At 39.4% G+C, this 22,818-nt stretch overlaps 1 protein-coding gene across 1 annotated transcript in view; it reads right to left on the reverse strand.

The window, feature by feature from the left end:
• SCN2A (sodium voltage-gated channel alpha subunit 2) overlaps positions 1-17,432 on the reverse strand; it is a 79,193-nt gene extending 61,761 nt beyond the window's left edge. Inside the window, exon 1 of the mRNA XM_049805601.1 lies at positions 17,195-17,432. The gene's annotated coding sequence lies outside the window, so the exon portion shown is untranslated. The remainder of the gene's footprint in view (positions 1-17,194) is intronic.
• Between the last annotated feature and the right edge of the window lie 5,386 nt (positions 17,433-22,818).

Consider the following 22,818-nt stretch of genomic DNA (forward strand, 5'->3'; position numbering starts at 1 on the left):
AGCTGAGAGAAACTTCTAAGTCTTTTCCTGCCTATCTAGAAGCCCTTCATCTACAGACAATCCTGATTAATAAAATCTGAAGGAAAACAGATTACCAGCTTCTCCTCCGAAATCTGTAAAAATTAACTGTCTTTGTTCAATGTTAAAGCGAAACATTAAAATGTACCCATGTGGCAACTTGCCGTCATTCTGTGGTTCTGTGATGCTTTTACTCTCCAGCTGTGTGTTCCTGTACTATATTAGAATTGTCCCTAAGTGCATGACTTTTCATTTATAGTTCTGAATTTCATCTCATGCCAGTAACACCAGTCATCAAACTCATCTAGTCCTTTCTGTGTAATAGCTTGCTTGTTCTGTGACAATGCCTCCCAACTTTGTGATACGAGCAAATTACATTGGCATATCTCCACTTTCTTTGCTAAAACAATTAATTAAATTTTAAATAAAATCTGTCCTAAAATTATAATGGTGATGAGCAACTTTGACCAAAGCATAGGTTACTGTGGTATTTGATATAGTTTGCAAAATGTTAGTACTACTCTAAGAATTTTAATCTTAAAAAAAATCTGAAGTTTATGCTCTAAAATGAGATAGTATTTTTTGCATTTAAAGAGGTAGAAAAGGGAAAGGGGAGCTTTTTCTTCTTGTAAATAGTATACATTTAATCTTATGCACTGAATCTAAAGAAATTCCTGTCACCTCCTCCCCCCATGCTACTTAAAACACTATACTACTAAATTAATCATGGTGATCTAGATGACTGAAAAACATGTTTGCTAACTTTGCAGATGACATGAACTGGGAGGGCTACAGGTGAACAGAAGGACAGTTTTAGAACTTAAAATGTCCTGACAAATAATGAAATGGTCTCAAAATATGATGCAATTTAAGACATACAATCCTATGTTTTATATTTAGGCAAGAATAACTAACTGAAAAATTACAGGATGAGGAACACAACCTCACCAATAGGTCTGCAGGAAAAGATCTGGAGTACTTACTGCATCACAAACCAAGCATGAGTGAAAAACGCCAATCTTGCAAAAGAAAAAACAAAAGGTAAGTACTTGGATTTATAAACTTGTGAAACGATCTTCTACTCTTCTAGTTGGAGCAGTATGTCCAACTTGGTTACTACATTTCAAAAAATATGGGGGCCACCTAGAAAGAATTCAGATCACAGCAATAAAAACATAATTTATGAGAAAACATCTATGGAATTGTGGGATTTATTTTAATTCTTTCTGTCTTAATTTTAGATTGAAAAGATTGATAGAAGATATGATGACAGTCTTTATATGTCTAGAAAGCTCTTCCAAGGAAGAGGAGGAATTTGTTTTCTTTTTATCTGGCATACAGGCAGACAGGTTGTGGAACTAAACTGCGCAAGAGGGATTTGTTAGGAAAACATTTTACCAGTGAAAACAGAGAATGAACAGAGTAGACACACCACAATCGTTCAAGGGCTTTAAGAAAGTCTAGGCCCTGTAAAAAGAAAGACCAGTGATGAGTGTGAGATTTGTAGCAAAACTGATCAGGATAAGAATCATGAAACTTATAACAGGCCCTCACTGGTTTAGGGTCTTAATAAACATAGGTTTCTCATGGTTTTGTGCTGCTCCATATGTTATGCTTCTTCCAGGCCTCAAGGGAGCAAGAGCTTATTGCTTATGTATCAGAGAGGCAGAAATGAAGGGGGGATGATTTCAGTCACTCTTGGCTGAGAAAGTTCTTGAAGAGCCAGGAGGGTACAGGATAGAAAAAAGTGACATCCCATGCAGTAAAGTCCCAAGGACTTCTTTACAGAGAAGGAGACAAGATTGTCTAAGGAAGCATTGGTGTGGAATAGGAGAGGTCTGCCCCCAGTTTCTCTTTATTTACTTCTCTCTCCTTCCAGTATTTTCTTTTTGCCTTAGCCTGACAAAGAGAAATTAAAACAATCAAGTTTGAAGAGCTATTTCATAGTCCACTCTCTTACTTGCACCTTGCATCACTGCTATTCCTATACATGGGTAAGATAAATGCTGGAAAAAACCCTGTTGTGTCTCAAAGGGCTATAGCCTTTCTGGATGTGTCAGCACCCCATGGCAGTGCATGAAAGATTGTATAACATGTGATTGCCCTGTCTGCAGGTGGAAGGTTTACAGCTGGTGCACTATCTCTGCTAAGATTTATGGTCTCACTACTCCACTGCTGAAATTAGTAGACAGCAAATAAAAATCAATTTTCCTGTGCTTGAGGTCTGTGTGTTTCATACTAGCTGCATGGTATGTTCAGTAGTCAGAGCTCTGATAGAGTTCTCTTCATACAGTATCTATGTGCTGAATTGTGAGACTTGGAACAGTAGGTGTTTCTATATAACAATTTTTTCCAAACTGCTCTTAGAAGAGCTATATAAAAATACAGCTTCCTACACATTGTCCAACATTTTAAATGGATGTATAACTAGCAAGTCACCTTTGAAAATGCAGTTTCTGAAAATCTTAAGCCAATATGAGACGGTGCTTTCAGAAGGGACAGCCCCATTCCCCACCCACTGTTAACTCTGGTCATTTCCCACTGTGCTGGCTTGAGCACTTTTGCACCTCTGCATTTTAGCCAGATCAGCTCCCTGGTCTGGCTGCAAACTACAAATAAGTGGCCAGTTTTCAGACAGATCAGAGAGTTGATCCATCACACTACAAGAAAGAAACTGAGAGGCTTAGTATGTCCTCTCACTTTTAGGGTGCAAAGGACTAGGTGACTATCTACAGTGTCTTCCAAATTTTAGTGTTTCTCCTAAGTGCAAAGCTCAATAGGGCTTAAGGCACCAGAGTATGAATAAACTGATCTTCAGTGCTCGAATGCTGGAGCTGAACAGAGCTCTAACAATTGTACAGTCCACAAGTATTAGCACAGATCCTGTACCTGGTGTAGAACCCTGTATAGGTAGGATAAAAAAGCAAAAGGGTTTATTAAAATGCCCAAACACTAGCAAATCTAGGGATCAAATTGGATTAGTATTCAGTTACAGCAGCCTCAGGACTGCTGTTCCAAGATCAGGAGGTGACCTGGATCACCCTCTGCCTTTCAACATGGATATCATGACATCAGGACAGCATTTTACGCAAAAAATATGGCAAGGATCATCTAATATGAAAATAGGTATACAAAGACCTCTATTGGCAAAGTTTGGGGGTTCCTTCAAGCCAATTTTCTTGCTCTCTTTAAAACTTATTTCAGGGTACTGCCCACAGGGCTATGGCAAGATGTATTCCAAGGGAGTATGAAAATTAAATTGGTAAAAATCAGTTGATTGTTATCTTTACTTACTGTTAGCCAACAACTGGCAATGACTTGCATTTGGTTATAGTTAGATACTCCATGTTCCTCTTTTATCAGAAATGGTCTCTGAACAATTGCTGATTTTCAATCAAATGTCGGTGAATGAACAAAAAACCATTTGTTTTTCCAATAAGAGGCCCTTAAGTCCTTCTTTCTAGCATTAGACAATGGTGTTTTTCACTTCATGAAAATACCATTCTTAACTTTTTTTGTATACAGTGAAATAAGCTTTCTGCCAGACTCAGATGAGCTCCTCCGCTGCTCCATGACCAGAGGAAAAAACGAAGACCAATGCACACCTGAGAAAGATTCAAAACAACAGTTCAAGTTTCTCTTTACAAAAAGAGAAATATACTGTCTCCAGAGCAAACAGCAATGTAGGAGACAAAGCAATTTGAGGAGAGCATTCATCAAATCCCTAATGAAGCTGGTTGAGTGATTAACGCCTTTCAGCCATCTATCTGAGGTGGGCTTTTCATCAAATCAATCTGTGCCCTGATATCCATTGTGAGAAATGTATGCCCACAAGTACATTCTTGTGTAAGTTAAGTGTCAGGCTAAAGATACATCCATTTTTAGTGTGCTTGTGTGGGGAGAGTGACTGTACAACTCAAAGATGTAATGATAACAGAAGTGCCATATGTATGGGATGAGCTAGATATTTCCAGATGCCTGAATAGGAGAATGTGCTGACTACTTATGCTGTTAATAAAACATGCTGTGATTTCTTTCCTGACAAACCACAACCCCGAGTTTAACGTTCCCAGTATGGGCATTATGTAAAGATGTTTAGAATGAAATCTCCATTAATCTTAACTACAGCACAGCTACAGAAAATTCAATCATCTATAATGTATAACCTTTTGGATAAAAGGCACCAGGTAGATAGGAGATTTTACTATCCCCTAACAACTGCCTAGCAACTTTAGATGAACAACATCAATCACGATTCTGAACCTACCGAGAAGCGATTGTGGAAAATACCCTGCGTTTCCACTTTTATAGCCTCTCACTGACTTCTATTGCAAACACAACCTGGAGAATACCGTGCTTCTTCAGTTAACGCCTACGGTAAGCCCAGGTCAGGCTCTGACAGCGAAGCCGGGCCAAACTCCCCTCAAGTCAAGGACGAAGGGCCGAGGACCCCTCCGCCTCGGTAAAACGTGGCGAACCGCTTCCACTCCAACCCCAAACCGCTTCCACGGGCACGCTCCTTTTCAACCTCGCAGGGCCAACAAGCCAGCGACACGGGCGCTGCGGAAGAACGAGAGGGAAGGCAGGGCGGAGCGCAGGCCGCAGTGCCGAGCCCTCCCGGGCTGCCACCTCCCCAGCCCGCCCCGGCTGCCGGGCGCCTCAGGTGCGGCAGCCGAACCTCCGCCCCGGGCCTCATCGCCCTCCCGTTGCCACGCCGCGCTACAACAAGGGAAGGCGGGCAGCCCGGCGTCGCTCGAAACGCCAACGCCGAGTGAAAAGCCTGCTGGGGAGACGGACGGGGAGCTGCTGGGTTGTGAAGGGACGCGGCTCCGCAATGGCGGCGCGGAGGGGAGGTTGCCTAGCAACCGGCCCGGCGGCTGCGGCACCCGCGCTGCGGCCTGGCAGACAGCGCAGCGCAGCGCAGCGCAGCGCAGGGGGAGCGCCGCCGCCGCCGCCCGCGGGCTGCGGAGACTTGCCCGTGAAAACCCGCTCCGGGCAGATTGTTTTTTCCAGAAGGAAAGCTTCCCCTGCCTGCTTCAGCAGGACCTAATCACACGGGAGAAGCAGGGGGAGGGCGGAAAAGAGCAGGCTAAAGCGTTGGGTAGCTAAAGGCAGGGTCACAGAGGCAGAAGTGGAAGGGGGCAGGGGGGCTGCCGTGGAGAAGGGGGGGGGGGGGGGGCCTCACTCCGCGGGGCTGAGATGAATCCGACTTTCGGAGTCACCAGCGAGGAAGAGCTGAGGCCCTGGGCCAGCCCCAGCCCGGGCAGAGGCCGGAGCCCTGGCGAGCGAGGTCCCCTCTGTCCCGCGAGCTGAGCACGGGTGGTGCCAAACCCAGGCTTTACCCCCAAGGCGGGAAGGAACCGGCGGGATCGACATCCCTCCTTCTGCTAAACGTGTTTACTGCCTGTGTTGGGTACAGACAGCCACGCTGCTTACTGTCTGCAGTCGGCCAATTCCCCTTCTTCGCGTGGGGGTGGTTGTGGTTTCGGGGTTTTTGTTGTTGCTGTTGTTGGTTGGTGTGGTTTTTTTTAATAGGAAATGGTGACTGTAAAACCATAGAAACGGACATGGGGAGTGGGGTGCTGGGGCAGTTTTTACATCATCGCCGCTTTTAAAAGATGTCCTGATTTCGAGCTGTTGGTATGTGTTTAGGAAAAAAATGACCTCCTCCCCCACATGCCAAATAACCCTGAGTTTAGCTTTGGTATAGGTGAGAGAGCATCAGGAGGTACGTATCTAATTTGTAACTTTACAAAATAAAGAGAACCTGAATCTAAATGGAGTGTTCTCTAAATAGGCCTGCAATTGCAAAGATAGTTTATTAGTAACAAACACAACTGCCTCTCGAGGAACTTATTTCTAAAACCAAAACACAATAGACACGGAAAGCGTGAGGACCATCCCACATGGGGGAAACAAAACATCTCCATGGATAACATATGAGAATTTTCCTCTGGGAACTGCACTGCCACTGACAGGCTCCCTGCAGCTGCACAGCACCAGCTGCTGAGGGGATCCTGCAGGAGTTAATGCAGCTTGAAAGAAGCATTAGCTCCCTGGATATCCATCAGCCTCCAAGGGCAGGATGCCACAGACTGTGTTTCCTCAGCAGCAATACACATGCCCCTACCTGCATGTCCTCTACGTAGCTGCACCTGGAAACACATCAAGGTCTCTGAAGCAGGTAGAGACAGCAAAAAGCACAACTAAAAAGCGCAACTCCCTTTCCCATGTGTGGTCTCCACCAGATTCTCTTTGCCACTGGAATGGAAGAGCTGGCTTTGTTTCAGGGAAGCCCCACTTCAAATAAGCCAGAAGCAAAGTGATTTCGGTGGTTCTGGAAAATAAGTCATAGATGAGGTCCCATACTTACTTTTAAATATTCTTTTATCCTTATGATGGTTTGTTTATGGGTTAGCAGTTGTTACTATATCCTTAGGGATAGAGTGCAGATGGGTCCAAGCCAGCTACTAGTTATGGGTTGTCATGTTTCATGATAATTACAGATGAGGCTGGCAGTACTGTTTATTACCAAGATGCTTGACCTGTCCTGTTCTCCGCCCCCCCCCCCCCCCCCCCTTTCCCTTGCCAAACTTGAAGCAGTGGGGCTAAAATTTTCCATTTTTGCCTCAGCTGATTTTTGGAGGGAAGCTTCAACTCAAATGATGCAACTATTTCCAAGAAAAAGCTATGCATATGTATTTCTCTTTAAAATGTTATAGCTGCCAATTTTCAAAGCATGAATATGAAGTCTGCAGAACTTTTTGCAGAACAGCATTCTGAATTTTGGACTATTTTCTATTGAAGTGATATCTATAATACTTGCCCAGAGCTGAAAATTTTTGAAAAATTAGTTTGCATGTATTTGGAAGACCACCCTAGAGGTTTAAAGGTGCGAATTCCAGAGATAATGCCTTTTCTGTTAAAGTTTCAGCATCCAGCTAAGAGGATTTTCCTGCAGCTGAAGCCTGTGTCTGTGTGGACTGTGCTGACCTAAGAGTGGGAATGCTTTTGTCTTTGTGTTCTTAATGATCCTACATGTTGGTTATTAAAAAAAAAAAAAAAAAAAAAAAAAAAGGAAATACAGAAGGAAAAGGGGTGAGGTAGGAAGAAAGGGAGACATATCTGGGATTAAAGATTGGCAGCAGAAAAAAAACCTGAAGGGAAATAATATGTGGAAGAACTATTTGCCTGGATAAAGAAATTGTCTCAAAATTGGCTGTCCTGGAGGCTGATTGCAGAGACACAAAAAGCACAAAGACTTGTAGATTATTATGACTAAGAAAATCATCTAGGTTGATCAGTTTGACCTCACAGGAGACCAGGCTGGAAAAAAGTGAAGGAAAAGGGAAGGGGAGTAGAGGGGAGCCAGTATAACCAAGATAGGACAAAGCAAAAAAGCTTGGACTGAGTGGGCAAGACAGGGAATAAAAAGCTGAGATAACTGGACTGGAATTAATTGGAAGGATGGACAAAACGATCTGAAAATGAGTTTATACAGCACTATAAAGATAACAAGTTCAGAGGTCTGTGAAGTATGTATAAACATACATTCAATAACTCCTGATCATTCATATGGGTACCAATATGGTCTCCCTAAAACTGTGTACAAACACTCCGATAAAAAACACCTATGACCGCAGGAAGGAGGACTCAAAAGACAGCATTGAGATCTGCCTTACTTTTGGTTCATTCGTCAGTAGATACTATAATGCAACATTCACTGTCTTCTGTAGTATACAATATCGACGAGCTCCTAAAAGCAGTGAGATTTGTTTTGGAGGGGACTTCCTTGAATCATTGCTGCTGCCCGTGGATTGGGAGAAGTGACTAGCGGGAAGGGGAAAAGGGACAATAACGATGTGGGCAAAAAAAATACTGTCCTTTGTGTAAGGTCCGTATCCTGTCTTGGAGAACTGGATGTCACCTCTGCCTGTGTCATGAGTAGGATTCACCTTCCCTGGCATCAGATGTTTGTATCTCTAGGCATCGACATCTAAGCCAATCTAAACTACTTTCATATTCACTGGAGAAAAATGGCTCCTTTAAAAGGCAATTCTACTGACCTATTTTAGATATCTACCTTAAGGTGAGGCAAGTTGTGCCCTAGAAGTGCCTGTTTCTCTCCACTGACTCTAAAGGGAGAGAGATGAGATGAATCCTACTCAGTACTCAGATATGATGGCAGGCAATTCACTCAAATTGCTCTTTTCATAGGTGGCTACAAATCATGTAGCTGATTACCAGAATGTAAAGAGCACCTTAATTCAGTGTCCCATAACTGACTGCTCAACTCTGCCACTTACTAACATACTTTTAATGCAATTTTTAAAATGTGAAGTATTTAGTGGAACGTTATACTTCCACACCTCTTTATTAAATATCAGCCACTTATTTTGCACCTATTGACATTAGTCCCACTTTACATTTTGAGAAACAGGATCACATGTGGTTTTGGAAACAGAATGACAGATGAAAATATAAGCGGTTTGCATACCAATACATATTAACAGAGGCAGGGTGAGAACTGAATATTCCTGTTATAGTACTTAGCATATATTTTAATTACAGTAAATTTTAATAGTTATGATTTATTACAGTTCTGCCAACTGTCCAAAACGTCACAGTACAGGCATCTCTACAGTTCAGTAAGTATGTCTTTTAAACGAAGATGTCACCAGTGTGAGGTACATAAGGCTGGATGTATATTCAAGATTTGGAAACCAAAAAGGAAAAATTAAACCAAACAGCATGAAATTAGATCTCATGATGAATAATATGGTTGGTGACTTGTGCAGAACACAGCTGAGTTGTTATATAGCATTTCCCAGACCACCATACAGGAACCATTAGAAAACTTAAGAGCTCTAGCTTCATCCCCACCACCTCCCATGCAAAGGGAGACAGCAAACATCACCACTAGTCCGTGGTGACCTGACCAACATGTTTGTTTCTCTGGGAAATGAAAAGCTCAGTCAGATATACAGCATTAGGAAGCAATAAACAACTGTCTATTAAATTTAGAAGATTTTTTTTTTTTTTTTTCTGAAAGGAAACCAAGTAGTTAATTGGCCCACAATTAAATAGAAATGCCATTAAAAGAAAACCTGAAAGAGCTTGCCAGGCCCAGTTTCTGCTTGCCTTTTATAGTGTCCTGATAACCTGTCATATCAAGACATTAATTGAGAATATTCTGAACACTATAAAAACATCTTTATGGATCAAGTTATCCTGAGGGACAAAGTGCATATGGCAGACATATGCAACTAAGTAAGAGCAGAAAGGTAATGTAACTATTACATCAAGAAACTTGAAAGGCCTGAGGGAACAACACATATTCATAAATGTAGGATCAGAGGAGATCATTATGAGTGTTTATTCTGACATTCTGCACGGTATGGCTTATAAAAGTCCCCTCATTTAACATGAGCCTCAGCTGGAACACACCAAATTCATGAGAATCCCTTAGTAAGCTGCCTGATGGCAAAGCATTATTGCAAAAACATGGATACCTTATTTTATACTTAGACATCACTTTCCTGGGTAGTGAAGTTAAGAAAACTCCTGTGCCACTTTTCCTTTTAAGTATGGGAATGTGCCAGAAATAGAAAGCTGAACAGTTATACCATATATCTGCTCCAAACTAATCTATTTTAGCTCCTGATTTTTTTCAGAAGAGGGGGAAAACCTCATCAAACCTCTGGGAAACAAACCAGAGAACCAACAGCTGTAAAGTTCAATTACTGTCTTTAAAAAAAACAGATTCAGTTTCAAGGTAGCTTTAAAAAAAAAAAAAAGAAAAGAAAAAAAAAAGGAGGGGAGGCTTGTTCATTATAGTATCATTTTATAACTATGGGGAAAAGAAGGATTGCTCAGGATAATCTACAAAAGTCTAGGCTAAAATACAAGTGCAGCCCTTTGTAGCTGGGTGATTTGGAACTGAGAATTGTTCAGTGGAGTTTGACAATTTACTCCAGTTTGGAATAATTTCCTAACTCTAATTTTTCTTGGAGTATATTCCATTTGCATTTGTTGGTACATGTGAATAAAGCAAGGGAGCAGATGTTGAAAACCTCCTCAGAGGAGTTTTTCCTTTCCCACTATCAGCCAGCAAAACGGGTTCTGATTAGAGGGAATACAAGAGCTCCCCAAAGATTTTTCTCAAGCATTCCTTGCTCACAGTATCACCTGCATTCTGGAGCTGTACCACTGCAAGGAGATCTTCCCACTGGAGCCATGCACACCACACTGCTTACCTCTGTACAGGAACACAGGTACACGTTTCAATATTTGCTTTACAATGGATGCTACTTTTTTCTCGTATGAACTGAATTTGTATACCCTCCTAAAATTTCTCTTTTTCCCCCTACACTTGATTGCTTTCCCCCCATCAGTCATTCTTATCTAGATTCCCACTGGATATTTCCTTTCCTTATCACTGTTTCAAAGCTGTTTGCCCATCTTCACAATATTTATACCAGCTCACTCAATTTCTGCATCATATCCATCATCTTTCTCACTAAGGACAGATTATTTTGAGAACATGTGAATCCTTAAACTAATTTGGAAGTGAGGTCAATACTGAGAAAAGCTATATAATCCCTTTCCCAGCAATGGAGAGTGCTTCTGGGTTCCCAGCCTCTGCCACTCCACAGAGCAAGATATCAGCATGAGTAACAGCACCCAGGTGTCCTATATAATAAAGGTCATCATCTTCATACCCTGAGGCTTACATTTGAGTTTAATTTATTTCCCCCCCCCCCCGAAGGATACTGGTGGAGTAGAGAAACAGATTTCTCTCTGTGCAAAGGCTAGCCTGCCTTCAGCTTGGCTCAGAGGGCTGAAGCTTTGCTTCAGATCAAAGATCATGTAATTCATAAAAACTACAGCTGGCAAAAGCACAAATATCTTTTTACAGTCACAAATGTTTTAAAGGCTGTGGAGTGCTTTAAATGTTAACTCTAATAGAAAATATTGTAAAAAAAATAATTTGAAACAATAACTCTTGAAAATGTTCTGACTGTTGCATATGTTTAGGCAACAAAGCTACAAAAGCAAACTGTTTGCAAGATGTAAAATGTTATTCTATTGAAAAGTGACTCTCACAAATGTAGCCCAGTAACACTTATAGTCTATTGCTTCCTAATCAAATTGATTTCCTTAGTAAGTTTAAAGATTTGCCTCTTACCATTACTACGGACAGTAAAATTGGGTGCTTTCCATTTTGTCTATTGGTATTTTCCAGAAGCCAAATTAAACTTTAGCTCATCCTGCACCCCAGTATTTTCAAAGCGTATTCTCATTGCTTCACTAGGGGAATTTTTCAGTAGTATTATCATGGTACCTAGGAGGCTGTCTACCATCAGCACTTTTGTGGTACTTCCCATTCTACAACATAGAAACCTGCCCCTGCGCTGCAAAATCTAACCTGTGCAAATGCATTTGCCATCAGGATGTTCGTGCAGCCAACACTGAAGTCTCAATCTGGAAACAATTGTGCAGTGTTTGCCGTATGTCTGCTTTCAGGTTAACACACCTAGAGATGGAACATTTTTTCATTCTGCCTGGTATCAGTACTTATCTTTTAGTTTCCATGGTTTCATTATTGACTCTCAGTAAAGAGAAAACATATGGAGGTCACACACTCTACAAATAACACCCGTTACACTCCTGCGATATGACCTTGCGTGCTGCAGTCCCAGTTAGAACAACCTCGCCAAAGACTTCCAGGGGGGAAAACTGATCTAACAAAGCTTGTCTTGTGGCCCAAGAGGTAGGATTTTTGCACTGGTTTGCACTTGGTACAAATAGTTACAAATAAACAAAATACGACGAATATACTTCGAAATCAGCTGTCAAATTTCAAATATCCTGGGCAGAGTTCTTGTTTCATAATAGTTGTGGTTGTATAGAAATTTGCCATACACTTCCCTATAAGCACATCGTCTGTTTAGATTCTCAGGTGCTACTTCAGCCTTCTTTTTGGTGGCACCTGCTTACGGAACTCATTTTTAAACAGCAAATTCAGACCACAGTGTCTAGGGAAAGGACACTTCTTTCTGGCCTTGCTCTATCTGTATGCAGTGTACAATGCATTAAGCTCCAGCCACTATTCTCCTTGGGATCACAGACTGTCAAATTTTTTTGCATGCATCTGACTCCATTTTGTATACATGTGTGGAATCTGGCTCCTAATGTATATGCGATCCTACAGAGACAAATGGGTGAGTCTAGAACACGGTGTATCGCTTTAGAGAACTTGAGTCAGACTCCTCATTTCAGAGTGAGTCATTTACATTTACCATCAAAGAAAACTACATGGGGTCAAAGTCTGCTGAGGATTTTGCAGTTACATTGAGGAGGGTGAGATGTGCTGAGGATGGTACAGAAAAGAAATTCATGTATAAATAACACCCATTCAAACAGGAAGACTGTTTCTACCCCACTTTGAAAGCCTGCTGGTAATAGTTCAACTAAAGCAAAATTCACACCGCTGTCAGAGGAATGACAGCAGTAGACGTGGAAATATTGTAGCTTTAATTCAGTTAGCTCCATACCAGCGACCGGAAAGCTATGGATTGGTAGGCTAGCAGGCCAAATGAGTAACCAAAATAATCAAGTGGGTTGGTACAGTTCTATAAAGCACATATACTGCCTTTGAAACCAAAGTACTAAGCTGAGAGCTGGTTTACCCACTGCAGTCATGCTTTTTACTGCAGGGTTGAATGGTACCCAATTTTTTTAGCTACAGCAGGTCATTTGACATCTTCTAAATGTACTCAAAAGCTGCATGTTATTTAAGACCAGACAAGCAGCACCATATGGCATAAAAATCAGGCATCTCCTGTCATATGACAGGTCCGTGGTAGACCACGAGAACACCACTTGCTGTATGTTCAAAACCTGGACATCCATTGTCTTAAAATGCACGTCTGCTCATGTTCTATGTTATCAGTTTGTCCAAGTAAGGTAACTATACACTGCACAGAGCAATCATTATCTTATTGAACATGATCCTCTTTCTTGATGGGGGAATTCTCCATTTTTACCACACAATTGGAAGTACTTGTGAGGATCTCCAGAAAGATGAATGAGAACTGGTTAATATTAGCAGTTCAAGAACAGTTCATTGGCCAAAATCAGATTCTGCCTACATTTAAGGGAAGCCGACCTAAGAATCAAGAAGCAACTGTGATCAGAATTATAAAAAAAAACAACAAAAAAAAACACCTAAGGAAACTTCATACAGAAACAATCACTGAACTTCAGATGGATCTAAAAAAATAAGATCTAAAAAATAAGTTATTGCTTATTTTTTAATATTTTTTGAGCTTTTTTTCTATGTAGTATGAACAGAGCTGACAGTTTTGTTTGCTTAATAGTTTCCATCATGAGAATCTCTTCCTAATGCCTTCAGCTTTGCCAAACATTAATTGTTGAGACTGAATTTGTTTACACTGTTGGCCTCATCCCTATTTCTTTCTTTAATGACACTATAAATGGTGAGATACTTCTTTCAATGAAGTTACAAAGAAAAGCTGAACTTCACAATGTGGAGCCTTGTGTCCTCATGATACTTCTTGTTTCTTTCAGCTTGAATGCTACCAACAACAAAAACTTCACCACTTAATAGAAAAGCTATATTTGTAGTTGACTTATTGGGAAAAGTCTGAAAGTATTATTCCACTAATCTACAAGTTTAGAAACCAAAAAGCAAGAACAATTAATCTATGTTGTTACATTTTTTAATAGGAAGATTTAAAACTGGTTTTGTGATTATTTAATGAGTATGTTGGTAATACTGTGACATTAAAATATGTTTCCAGCCATTTTTTTGAGAACTTCTGCTACAACCTCTTTACTCTGAATTTTGTCAAGTAGGCTGCTCAGGCAATAAAAGACTTTGAATTTTGTTGCTCCTTTTTAAATTTATTGAAATCTGGTGATTCAGCACTTCTCTAAAATAATTTCTAAATATGCTCAGAAAAAGCTTCTTAGCGGCTTGCAGTAAATACTTACAGAGCTGCCACGTGTTGACTGTGTCTCTGCCTAGCATTAGCAGCCCATTCAGTGTAATTGATAGCAATAGCTGCTGAGGCATCAAATGCTGAAACCAGGAGCAGAAGCAAAGCCCTTCCGCTGGTCCCAAACCAGTTAGAGGCAGAGAGAGGAAGCAGCCTAACTTAAATTGGAGGTAAGGGTGGAAAAAAGGAAAAACAGTAGGTTCAGGAGCAGAAATAAGAGAGGTAAAGTTGCAAGCTTGGAAAAAATAGGAATTTGACCTGAGTAACATGAATATCGTTATTCAATGTTTCTTTAAATTGTCCTCTTTTAGTACTTTGGTCCCAAACCCTCTTTACTGCACATCTTCCCAAACATGCAGTGACTACAGAATCATCAATTTCCTCCTTAGCTTTTTTTATGATTCTTATCCTTGTGGTATTTAATGATTCACAACATCATTTGCCTCCCCTTATTAACACCTCTTTGAAATCAGGTACATTATTTGTCTTTCAAAGACAGTAGCAGAAGAACAGGAGATACAGGCCAGCATTGGCAGAAATGTCTTTTAACCCAGCATTTCTGAGACTGGTAGGTGTCAGCGAGGGGAGAGGAGGCACAAGAAATGGATTTCGGGAAGCCTCTAGAAAGGAGGCCTCCCGGATTCCCGACGCCCGCTCGGCAAGCCAGGGCCAAGGGCAAAAAGAAAGGAGCGGGAGGACTCCGATGGGCGAGGGGCTGCCCCTGCTCTGGGGGAGTACAGGGCCTGCCGCTGCAGAGGATCCACACTGTCCTCTGGAGAAGTTGGTGTGAGTGTGCATGTGGCCTTAAAACAATGGAAGCAACACAGTAAAATCTTGTTTGTGATTTTCGTACTCCAGCCGAGAGCTGCATGTGTAAGAAGGTATTACGGTTGCATTCGTCGGTGCCTAGTACGATTCAAGCAGATGATAGGCCATATTAGATTTCAGTATCCTCTCTGTACCCTCAGGGGGAGAGTTTAGGGGCTACTCAGGGGCAGAGCAGGTAGTGACCTAGCAAATCCATTCATCAAGGTCTGCGATGAAGAAATTGAGCAAGCAGATCTGGCAAGGTAACTGCTGCTGGGCTCTTGCTCTGGCTACAGAGTGGGTCTGCTGGTCTCTGCTGCGGAGATCTGATGCTTATATGTGTACAGAGTACACTTCAATTACAGTAATTCAGATGAACAAAAGTGACGAGAAGGCTTAAATATCCCCTAAAATTAAGTTTCACAAAACGTAGGGAGGGCCACCTTTCTCTTAGGGTCAACTTTTGCTTGAACTACTCCAGAGACGTCCGACTTCATTGCTACTGAAAGGTAACTGGATCATGCTTTGATATGTTATAGCCATTTCTGTGTTTGTATTTCCCAAAGACTGATGTTCACAATTAACGTGCTAAAAATCTGTAAGAATTCAGCTTCAATATTTTCCTTTAAGTCTTGTAACAACTCAATGGGTTTTCTTTTTTATTTTTTAAATGTAGAAGTAAATCTATAGCTTGTCTTTGAAGCTATATGCTCATTTGGCCTACTAACTGCATTTTATGAACACTGCAAAATTTCTGTGCTTAAAAAAAGTTATTCTCTCCTTGAGCATTGGTGCAGTCTGAAAAAATTAAGAGAACAGAGCCAGGTACTTATACGCTTGCCTAATATTAAGAATGTGAGTCATCCCATTGACATGCCTGTTTGTTGTTGAATTGGGGCCTATAGACATGAGAGAACACCATTTCTTTAATGCATTTGTCACCAGAGGAATTTGCAGATCATTTGGACGCGATTTTTCATCTTTTCTCCAGATCTGTTCAAGAATGGATGATCCTATACCATCTCGTGAAAATATCTTCAGAACTACAATAGCTGGGCCATATCCATATATACATACTGTAAACATTGATCAGAAAAATACAGCTAAGCAGGCAACATGCATAGATGGCAAGAATGCATGTGAACCTTCTTAACATTTCACATGTATGTAAGGAAACATCTAAAGCCAAGGCAGCATCTACCATTCAAATCCCAACAGGCAATTTTCTGTTGCTTCACTAATCACCACTAAAAAAAAAGAAGTTTACCTTTACACAGGTGTGTGAAAATTTTGATTAAGTGCTTTCCTACTTACCACCTTATAATAAAAAGCACTGATCACACATTTTTTTTCTCATATACTTGCTACTGAGCCCTTTCTCTGATCTGTGACTGTGTAAGTCAATGTATCTCTATGTTGTTTTTTCCCAACTAAATAAATTATTGCTGTAATTAGGAGAAGGTAAGAAAAAAAGCAGAAGGTTTGAAAGAAGAGTCAGGGGGTGCTGCATGAGCTTCCCACCTCCTGAGTCATTCTGCTGTCTCTCCCAGTGTGTATCATGCATCTAAAAAAAAAATAGTGAAAGGAGCATTTTTTTCCCCTCTTTCTCATGCAATATGGAATGAAGTTTTTACAGTAAAAATTCATTCTTTTATATATATATATATATTAAACAATTCACAAAACACATGTGTTTCATATGATATTTGCAGCAGTGCAAAACCATGTTTAGTCACAGACAAGTCCTCCATTCTGTCTTCCATCAGGGAGAGGCTGTTTTGAGAGATGAGGGAGGGGAGAATCCTGTAAATCTCTTATGCCTCATGGAAACAAAATGATGAATTTAGGAAGTAAAGAAAGCCTCTGACTGAAGATGGTATAAAGAAGCAACAGCACGTTTCTGCATTAAAACTGGGCAATCCCAGGGATGCATTTGTATGCTTTAAAATACACTCCAATTTGTATTCTGGGTACAGCACCAACATAGCCTCCGCTAGAAAAAGAAAACACTTGTGGATGACCACCTCAAAAACCAGCAACAAATTACCACACTTAGGATGAAAAATACAAACTCAAAAGTAATTCTAATTATAAACATAGAATCTTAAAAAAACCCATAGCACCAGAGAACTCCAAAGAAAACCAACATTTTTTGTTATTGTGCTAAGACCTAATTAAATACGATGAAAAATCCATGCAGTGGCAAAGATGGCTATTATTTCCTCTCCTCTTGCTCTATTAATATTAATTGAAAACTAGGTGTGGCACCACAACAGAAGAATCTTGGTACAAAACAACTGGAATTTGTTGCCTAAGCATTTTAATTAAATATCATGTTGTCTTACCTGATTAAAAGAGAATTACAAATCATGGCATAAGAAATATCCATACACTTGTAAATGATGAGGCTCCTTCTACTGCAGGTTCAGGTTCCTAGGCAAAGATGCTTGTAAAGTCTTAATTTCACTGAAATGAAAAAGGAAAGAAATGAAGAAAGAACCTCCCCGTCAAAGCAACAAAAGAACCTCTGCAGTATTCTGTAGTCTCTTCGCCTGCTTCCTGTTTTGAGATTCACTCTTTGAATCCCAGCATCGATCAGAAAATTGGTTATGGGGGGAAAAAAAAAGGAGGGGGGGAGGGAGAAGAGATGAGGGGGAGGAAACAAGGAGGCAGCATATTACGTGCTAGCACCACCTACTGGCAAGGAAATGAGCTCAGCTGGATTCTTAACACCCTATCAAAACTGTATTTTAGTTTTAAATCGCATGTTAGCCCTTGATTACACAGCTTTAAAATAAAGTAAGTGGGTTAGGACTAATGAATGCTTACATATTTTCAAAAATTGGTTTGAGATTTAAACCGCACAGCGTTTGGTGGTTTGGTATTTTATTAATGAAGTAAGTATTTCAATACATCTGTATAGAAATACTTGCAGAAAACTCAAGGTTCTGCCAGGTATCTTTATTTCACTATGTACTAACGCACTTTATGTTTAAAAATACAGAAGTCATTCTTTATTCAGAACCCACCACTACAAAACAGTAGAAAATAAGGGTGCCTGCTTTTTTCCCCTTTGATTATTGATTCTGCAAAATATGAAGTACATTTATACCTTTATTGAAATCCAGAAGAAAAAAAAATGTTATGTAAGACAAAACGAATGGATGCTTGGATTTAGCCATGACTATTTTGCTCAAGAAAAAGTTTTTTATGGTGATCTGTTTTACTTATTTTCATCTAAGGCTCTCTTCTGCATTTTATAGCATCTTGAAACTGCTCTTTGATACTCCAGATACCATTAGTTATAAAAAAACTAATATGCAAGTTGACTGCCTCACCCCAGTTGTCTCTAGCCACAATTCCCATGACAGCAATGTTGGATTTACTGTTGCTAAAGGATGCCTTATACTGTAATGCTGTAAAACTGAGTGTGTCTACTTTTATCTCTCGATTTCCTTAAAAGTTTTTTTTCACTTACACCTGCTCACATCAAACAGCTAGCAGCCACCTGCATGCAGGGCTGGCTCAACAACTCTCAGCTGTGGAGGAAAATTTCATCTCACCAAAACATGAAGTTTGGGGGAGGAAAAAGTGCAACAGTTAACTAGGAATGGATCTAGATGAAAACCATGGAATTGTTAATTAGGATCCATGATCTAACTCACCACAAAAATCACTCATGTCAACACAGGGAAATTGCTGGAGAGACTGTCCCTGTCTGTAGCAACTCATATTTGTATCAGCTTAAACGATTCATAATGGTTATCACAAACCCTTGGAGTGTCAGTTCTTCAGGAAAAAGATCCATTTCTATGCTTGTTCAATCCCTACAATGGGATCTTGGACCATGAAAGAACTCCGAAGTACTAAAATAGTTCAAGTAATGATAGTAATAGGTCAAAATACCTATTGTGTGAGCATGGCCTGAGCGTTTTAGAAATCCTATTATCACAGAAACATACACTCTCATTTGACCTTGTTTTAAGGAAATTTGCTCTAAAATACTATTTTATATAAAAAAATACTATTTATACCCTGAAAGGGATTTCACTGAAAAGTATGGGCAATGAATGTTTCCCAAGCGACTCTTAAACGGAGGGGGTGGGCGCTGTCCGGGGTGCTGAAGCGCACCTCGGCATTCCACGAAGACCTTGCACTTCAAAACGGCCGGAGTCCAAAGTGCACGTAACCTTAAATGCTTTTGAATGTACTTTGGCAACGTTGTATAAATACGGAAATGCACCGTGAATGGATAGAGGTCCACTGTTGGCCTAAATTGGTGAAGCTGATATTCTAAAGCCTTATTGAATGTACTTTTCACAAAACAATCATTTCATTGGAATAGGTAGCATTAAAATTTCAAGTATGGATTTAATCTACCTCATAAACAAAACAAGAATTTCTATGCTATGTAAAAAAACAAAAATAATTTGAATTAATAAAATCTGAAATATGAAAAGTGAGATAAAAGTATTACAAGAAATTTGGAGATTGTATTAATCTTTATTACTTTTAATAATACTAATATATTATTCTTAGCTGTGAAGTAACCATTTAGCTAAAAGAGTACTGGGAAGAAACATGCATTTCAGCTCCATTATAAACACTATTTTCTCTCTCCCAAACTCAAAGAAAGTTTAAATTATTTTTTATTATTATTATTTTATTCTGTAATCTTAATCCTTCTACAGTCTGTCACTCTCACTTCTTTAATCTGTAGGTATATGACAATTACATCTTCATGGTAAAGCTCACTGGCAAAGCTAGCTTTGCTTTTCTGAATCCTCTGTGAAGAGTACAATAAAAATGAAGTATGATAATATCTCACATATACCACAAAAATTCCATAATAAGTCAAAGACAATAAAAAAATTAACTGCTGAAATTCACAGTAATTTTCTAAGTTTACATTTTCTTACAAAAACTGCATTTGTCAGTGGCACATACTTGCCCAGTTACAAGTCTGTGAGAAAATACAGAATTTTTCTATGAAAAATTCAGAAGAGCACTGTGAGAATCAACAAATTCCAGTAAATCTTCCAGAGCTGATTCTAAATCTACTAAAACTCTCCAACAACACATACAAACATGGTTTATTCATGGTTTTATTAATCATATTAATAGTAATTATATAGGAATGAAAACAAATACCCATTGAACAAATCTCATTTTCTGATTTTTTTTTTTTTTATCATTTAAGTGTCTTAAAACTAGGATAGCCAGAAGAATCTTTCTGCTTATTCAACCGTGCTGATAGAGCTCATTTCTACCAGAAATTTCTCTTTGCCTCTCAGAGCATGGCTAACAGTCATCTGCATAAAAAATAACCATTCTATTAAATCATGCAAAAACATTTACCCAGAAGAGATGGAGCAAAAGGTCAAACTCTAGTTTCCACAGCGCATGGGTTTTTAAGCCTAAGGAGCAATGCCAGTAGCTATTCTGGCCAAGAGACACTTGTCTTCGCCTGTCCTTTACATGCCTCAAAGAAATAGCTATTTCACATATTTAGAACCCTTACTTTTTCTTTTTGTCTTTTATATCCAGACATCTCTTAACTCTCAAACTCTAAACCTGAATCTGTAAATTGCTAAGGCAAAAGAGGTCTGCAGAGTGAACCGGTTCATGGTTCCTTGATGTGTCATCTGATTAAAAGACATAAATTAATCTCAATCAAAAGTTATCAGCCTTTGTTATTTAGTTCTGATGAAATCATAAAGCCTCTCATTCTTGCCTTTAAAGTTTGAGAATCACCTTTGCAAATTACTCATTGAAGTGAAACTGAACTTTAAGATGATTCTAAATATGAAGCATATTTTCTTCCCTGTTCCAGAGCTACTTTAAGAGAAATTACCCTGGTGACTACTAAACATCAGCAATCTTTTAATTTTGTTACATTTCTTTCATATCTAAAATCTTTGCATCTGAGGTGTATTTGCACCGGCTGCCAGTTTTTTTACCTTTGCCTAAGAAGAAAAATAGCTTTGGAATTTAAAAGATTTCTGAAAAATTTTCTATGCAATGAAAACTATTTGGTCTTGATAATTACTTTTGAAGAAGGGAATATTTTAAATCACATTCATAATATTTTCAAAATGTAAAGCCAGTAATTTCTTGCCTGCCTGGGGCTAACACTGAAGTCACTTTTAATGACTAACAGAGAAGACAGATTTGAAAGGGAATGTGTACAACAGTTTTTGAAAGTACATATCACTTCCATCTTTGCTCTCTGAGACATTAGTATGCCTATAGTCAGAACCATTAAGGCATTAACTTGGGCTTACTTCACGATTCAGTGCACTAAACAGTTTATGTGTTCTGTATCTTTATTATTCTTGGCCAAAAGCGGATCAAGGTAAAGTTTTTTTTAAACATATTAGAGTCAATTGTTTGAAATTTTGTATGATCACTCTCAGTGTAGTATATTTTCACAATTTACTTAGAAAGGTACTATTTTCAGTGCGGTTGACTGCTAGGCATACTGTGAGATGCAGAAAAACTTTCTAATGCAAAATCAACTTGGCAATCATACGTTATTAAACAGAGCAATTCTTCTAGGCATTCCAGCTTTAAAAGACTAGCAAATAAATAAATCATAACTTGAGGTTTGCTTAACAAAACCTCCCCTCTCTCCAAGTGATGATTACCTTTCATCTGACCAATTAAACCACATGACTCAGTAGCAATAAATGGAATGAAAACATATGAATGCAATCTCAGTGTTTATAGGTGTCCTGGGAGAACATTATTAGATTTTGTTACTAGCTCTGGGAGCACTACTGCACTTGTTGCTGAGGTATCATTTAATTCATTTGTCCACCTCTTAAAATCTGTCTATCTGAAATTGTATTTGTTCACTCTGAAACTGCTTGCTTGCATTTTGTCTTTGTTTATTTGTCTTGTCATATATATAGTAGATTCTTTTGAACATGGTCTCTGTCCTGTGAATTTATAGGGCCTAAAATAATAGCTTCCTAGGCCTGGCTGGCCTCTTTGGACATTACAGGCAATATTAAAATACTTCTTCAGGTTTGTTCTCTACAGCACAGTTGGCTAACAGAATTAATTTATCCTATAGCTCCTTCTGAAGTCAGGAATTATTGTCTCTATTCCATAGATGAGAAACTGAGATACAAACGTACATTATGTTCTGGAGGTTACACAAGAAGCTTGCAAGCCTTAGAGACTGAATCCTTATTATCTGAGTGCCTGCTCCCTGTTCTAACTCTTATTATTCACATAATTTTTTCAGAATCTTCCCAAGATGTTGGCCTGTATATCTGCACGTTCTTAAGGTATATTATATATCATGCAAAAAGTATTTTCTTATGAATTAGTTGCCTTCTATGACTGTCCTACTGTCCTGTCTTATGCCAAAATAGACAGAAAATAAAAAGTCTTATCATGCAAGATTAACAAGATGAGAAGGAATATTGCTCCTAGCACCCAGAAATTCCTAAACTACTTCTGTAGTGGCAGCAGGTGCAGTGCCTGCTACATGCTAGAGGATAGAAACATCTAGCACGTATATGGTGGGAAACCTACATCTTTCCAGCTAACCTGTGGAACTTCTCACTGACTCTCTCACTAATTAACAATGCCAAGTTGGCTGTGAAGCTCCTGCAACCAAGTAGTGTGCCAGGTAGACCTGCCTCTAGCTTGAGGATCACCGGCATGAGAAAAAAATCTTTTTATTGACCAGTTATTTTACTATTGTTTCCTGCGAATTATCTTGAACTTAGAAGCCTGTGGTACTGGCCACTGTAAGACCACTGGACTAAACAGATATCAGTCTCACATGATAATCTTATTTATTCAAAATGTAGATGCGCAAGATCCCTACTCTTTCTATATATAAACACAAAGTGTGTGTGTATATATATACTGTGTATATAATGTGAATATTTTAAGACATCACTAAGCTGTGATTCTTGTGTACATTTTGTTCAACTCACAATAATTTTATAAT

This window comes from Accipiter gentilis, chromosome 1 (assembly GCF_929443795.1).
Source record: "Accipiter gentilis chromosome 1, bAccGen1.1, whole genome shotgun sequence".
NCBI lineage: Eukaryota > Metazoa > Chordata > Aves > Accipitriformes > Accipitridae > Astur > Astur gentilis.